Source organism: Alosa sapidissima, chromosome 23, assembly GCF_018492685.1.
Source record: "Alosa sapidissima isolate fAloSap1 chromosome 23, fAloSap1.pri, whole genome shotgun sequence".
Taxonomy (NCBI): Eukaryota; Metazoa; Chordata; class Actinopteri; order Clupeiformes; family Clupeidae; genus Alosa; species Alosa sapidissima.
In genome coordinates, this window is record NC_055979.1 from 13887522 (window position 1) to 13892865 (window position 5344).

General features: G+C 38.1%; 1 long non-coding RNA gene across 2 annotated transcripts; it reads right to left on the reverse strand.

The window, feature by feature from the left end:
• Positions 1 to 2259: 2259 nt before the first annotated feature.
• Positions 2260 to 5233, reverse strand: LOC121698664. Of its 2 annotated transcripts, none has more exons than XR_006026829.1 (4): positions 5099 to 5233; positions 4251 to 4363; positions 3057 to 3149; positions 2260 to 2951 (listed from the first exon to the last, which is right to left on the reverse strand). It is a non-coding gene; the product is annotated as an uncharacterized LOC121698664 (long non-coding RNA). The 2 variants fall into 2 exon arrangements; XR_006026828.1 differs by lacking the exon at positions 5099 to 5233 and adding an exon at positions 4894 to 5038.
• Between the last annotated feature and the right edge of the window lie 111 nt (positions 5234 to 5344).

The following is a 5344-nucleotide window of genomic DNA, read 5'->3' on the forward strand; positions in this document are numbered from 1 at the left end:
AATAGTGATGTGAGAAAAGCACCGAAGCGACTGAGAAAAACTGTAAATGAAACTTGATTTGAGGAATGGACTATTCATTTTGAGCAAGTGCCGTGCTTTTGCAGGTTATCCACTAGGTTTTGCAGTTTGCAGTAATTGTTTTTAGAAATGCACTAACTGCTGTGCAAATGTTACTAGTGAGTGATGTGAGAAAAGCACCAAAGTGAATGAGAAAAACTCTGTTTTGCAAAAGGGTGTGCGAACTGTGTGAACCCAATGAAAACGTGTGAACATATTCGCAAGAGATGACTTCTGCTGTGCAAAGAAAGTGTTCATGAAGACCAAGTGGATCCCAGTTTCCTTAAGCAGGTCAAAGCAATCGAGAAAAACTGTAGTGTGTCTCGAATGGAAAGGGAATTAGATAGATAGATAGATAGATAGATAGATAGATAGATAGACAGATAGATAGATAGACAGATAGATAAATAGATAGATTGATAGATAGATAGCGTTCTCTAAAATAGATAGATAGATAGATAGCGTTCTCTAAAAGAACATTCAGAATGTATTCACCACTTCTCATTCTATGCACTCACAGAATGTGTGTGTGTGTGTGTGTGTGTGTGTGTGTGTGTGTGTGTGTAAGAGAGAGATAGAGAGTGTGGGGCTGGGATTACACTTTACAAATCAAAAGGCATCTCAATGCTCTATGGGTACGCCGTGGGGAGCCTCTTCCTGGATTCAAAAAACAGCGACTTTGTTGCTGTGATGATATGATTTGTTTACAAAGATGACACAAAATTCATTCAGGTCTCCATCAGAGAGTGTGGGAATTGGAGACACATGGCAAAGTGTTTTATTGAGGAGCTTTAGGCAAAGCTTACAGGCCTTTTCAACGGTGAGAAAAAAGCAGGAGAGTGGCAGAAACCAAAATAAAACAACTAACGAGATAAAACGATGTCTGTTGATTTTAATCTAGTGGTGGCTGAAATAGGAACAGACAGTGTCCAAATGTGTGAGAAGCAATCAAAAAGGACATATTGATTTGGCAGGAAATGGAGTTGGCCGAGAGGGGAGTTTGGCAGGGCACTGATGGGCGGTTGGGGTGGGGGGTGGCGGGGTGGAGAGACATAGAGAGAGAGAGAGAGAGAGGAAGGAAGGGAAAGACTACCCAACCTTTTTTGGGAGAACAGAAAATTCTGCACTCTAGTTTACTGCTTCTATAGTATATAATGTATACAACTGTATACACAAATGCATGCACACATGAAAAGGAGCTCTGTCCCATGCAGATGCACACATGGCTTAATATATCTATGCATTTCCAAATGTTCCAAAATTTCCATTTTGCACAGGAAATCAGGGCAGAACATATTCTAAATATAAGATGCTGCAATGACAGCTGCGGAGAGAGTGAATTATAATGTTACTGACAGTTTTTTTTCAGTCACTAACAAGCGTTTGTCTAACTCTAAACACAATTAGCACAGTATGTTTTTTTTTGTGGCCATACCATTCACACATTTCATGGCGTTTTCACACAATATGCAGTCAGTGAACACATTTCCACAATGCTTACATTTTCTTAACAAACAAGCTACACCTCCCAACAAAAGTATGGATTGTTTTTGCAGTATTTACGTATTGTTACCCACACAACATCCCACAAAAGCAAAAACAATATTCCAAACCTTAGCTACGGTATAAAAACCTCTGCTTTTGCTCTGCTTCTGCTGCCAAGCGGTTTTAGCATCGCCTTTGATACTGTAATATCAGATGCGATGTTGATGAAAACATATGGCCTAACCCTGAAGATCGCAGAGATTAGATACAGTAATTTTGTGCTTTTTTTAGTTCCCCCCTTTTTATCTGGACTTTTTGCTGTTGTTTTGTTGTTCAGAATGCTCTTGTGTGTTTCCTGGATATTTTGTTCACTGTAAGCAATACTGTAAAACGTTTTATGTTCTATCATACACTGTAAAAAAAAATGTGCCTCTCCAACATAAAAATTTCTAGTGACCCGTTGCACCTAAAATTTTTAGTTAGCCCAACTTAAGTTGCGGAAACCAACTTTTTTTTGTTGTGCTGACTATCCCTGCATGTAGACTGAACTTAAAATAGAATGTTGTGTCAATTAAATATTCTCTGTTGACCGAACATAGCTTGTTGGGCCAACAAGCAGACTCAACTTGAAATAAAATGTTGTATTAATTAAATATTTCACGTTGGCCAAAATGTCTATTTTTCATTATTTCAAATAAATTACACACTATGTTCTGATAAAGTACATTTTATTTATTTATTTAAATCCATATGAACTCGTCTGTAAGGCTCAAGTGCAATATTACACAAGTATTCAACCAGTGTCCTAGAAACAAGATCTGAGAGTTCAAGAAAGCATGGCATGTCACTCAATAGATGTACTGGAAAAACAAATATCTGCTTTACAAAATGAAACAAAAGTAAAACATGACAGCTTTGCCTGTGAACATCTGATGTAAAATTGGTTCAAAATGATTTGTGACATGTTCCAGAACAGTTACAAAAATCAAACAAAAAAAGTCACTGCCATTTAACAGAAACATTTGCATGAAACCTTTGATACCTCAAAATACCTCAATGACTGGCAATTAACATGTACTGTAATGACCATTACACCTGTAATAACTCTTTCTTCAAGGACTGTATCCTTGCTGTGCACTTTTCCCCAGGTTTAAGAGAATCGTCTGGACTGCCTCGAATGTGTACCTTAAGTCCTTAGGGTACTCCATATTTAGAGCATAAAGCAGACCAAAGAGCATCATGAGGGCATTTGGGAAGTCTCCCAGATTGTCCATGACAACTTCCTCCTCCAGTACTACAGCCACATTGACCACTGTGGGATATGGTCCTGAGTTGGTAGAACTGTCAGTACTTCCAGGATCCCCATGTTCATGGCTTTTGTGTGTGGCCCCAGTGCTTCAGTCAGTATCCTGTGAAAGACAATAAATGGCACTTAGTGTCAGACTGAAAACATGTCTTAAGCAATCATTACTGCATCTCAAACAGTAATACCATAAAGTTTTCAAATGAATTACCTTAATAGTCTTTGAAATTGCAGATGGCTCTCTTAAGTACAGGGGAAGACCATGAAGAACAGCAGACCGTCTATAAGTAGTTAGATCTGTGGTCTGCAAAAAAAAGGTCATCAAAAAGACATTATTAAGTCACCTAATTCACAGAGGTTACACACATCTACTCTACCATGCAACAGTTTAGGATCACTTACTCCTTTCACCATTGGGCTTCATTACAACCAACTTCATGAAATAGCTACCTGAAATGCATTAAGATTACAATCTGTGACGGATTATCAGCTAACAAGTGATAAATACGCAGATCCCTTAAGACTGTTAGAATAACATTCCCAGAGTTAAGTTAGATACTGAGAGTGGTTTTCTAACAGTCCTATAATAGTTCTCAAACAATGCTGTGCACTTGTTGGCTGTTTTTTGTTCAGTCATATTGACCAAAAGCATGTCAGGTGACTTTCATGAGGCTGGTCAAGATGAACCAATGGTGAAATTAGTCAGTTTTGCACAGTAGTGTATGGAGGTGCTGGTCAAATGGAGCTATATGATAGGAGAAAAACAGCTTAATACTACACCAGAATCTTTCTGTGTAATGCATACATGATGTTGATCACAAGGTCTTGATCAGGGAAGTTGACTGCTTTGACCTGTTTTGTCACCCATACCATCTCGTTCAAACAATAAAATGGCTATAACTTATAAGTATGAAGTATGTGAGGGATTTTTACATGTATTGTAGATCATCAACATCAGGTATACATGGAACCTTTTTTGACACATTCTGATTATATAATGAAATTTTATTGCTCACATAATGAGCAATGGATAAATGTCACAAGACAAAGGTATCAACTCAATTGACAGAGACATTGCAATTAAAATGTGTTGAGTTGAGTGAGATGAGTTTTACAGTAAAGTTTTTGTGGAGCAGTAAGCTGCTCTGAAAGTTGTGTTGTTGCTGCTAAAATCACAGTTGGAGAATGGATGCTCATGGTTTTGCAAATGCCTTTCTAAATGATTCAGAAATTGAGTAAGTGAGCAAATATCTGAGAATTCACATAATTCACACTGAGAACTGGCATGGTCAGTGCATGCGCCTGTCTATTTTAGGATGTGCTCTCCATAAATGGTTTTTTTTAGGCCCCTGTTTTTGTAAAAATACAAATACAGTCTGGATGAATGCAGGGGGAAAAACATTACCTGCTTGCCAATGATGAAGCCTGTAGTGCTTACAGTAAGCAGGATGTCTTGCTGCAGATGTGTAAATTTACAATAGCGGCACTGCATTTAGTTTTAAGCCTGAAACAAAATACCTGAAATACAAACAAGACAAATGCATCAATAACTCATAATTCTATAAACAGGACAACCATACTAAACTATGCTTAAGTATTTTAGGGTATTCTTAAACATAACAATGGGGCATTAGCCATCATGCCTCTTCTAGGTTACGTATAGCTGGGTACCAGGCTAAAAGGGCGTTTGGTGAGGCAAATTGATTAGAGCTACGTCCAAATATGTTAAACAGCTTACAACTCTGGTAGCAGCTATTCGTTTTCGTGTTAGCACAACTGGTTATTTTTTTAATCAGACTGAAATGTTATTTCACTCTTGCATAAAGATGCTTTGTGCAGAGTACTAGCTGCTAACACGAGGGCACAAGTGCTTTGAATGCCAGCTAACCGTTAGAACTAGCCGACACTCTGTGATCGCAAAAGCGCTAGTTGCCAAGACTAGCTGGCTGCAGCAAAGTCAATAATCATGCATATCATAAGCCAGAATGCAAATGGAATTTGAAAAACTACTAAACGGTAACATGTCATGCAATATAGCGATACTTAACTGTTAGGGTCAACGTTAAAACCACATGCCAGTTGGAAAGGAATGCTAACTTTTCTGAGTTAAAAATGTGATTTGCCAGCACTGCTATCGCTGTAGTAACTGACAATATAGCTATTTCAAACTTTGTTGATAGACAATAGATATTAACCTAAATTTTCTGATTACCTCACAGCACAAAGATAGAGAGCTAACTTTGAAGCACTCACCACAAACAACGTCGTGACGGTCGTGACTCTTGGTGGGAAATTCCAGAGTAGTAGAACTCATTTGCGCATGCTCGGATGATTGTCGCTGGTCCCCCTTGCTCGGCCAACATAATATTGTTTGTGCAACGTTAAAAGTTCCGTGAACACAATTATACATTTTCTCCTGATGAACATTTTGTAGTAAAGTAATGAAAATAATGCAATCATTGACCAAACATATTTTTCTTTGTTTACACAACCATTATG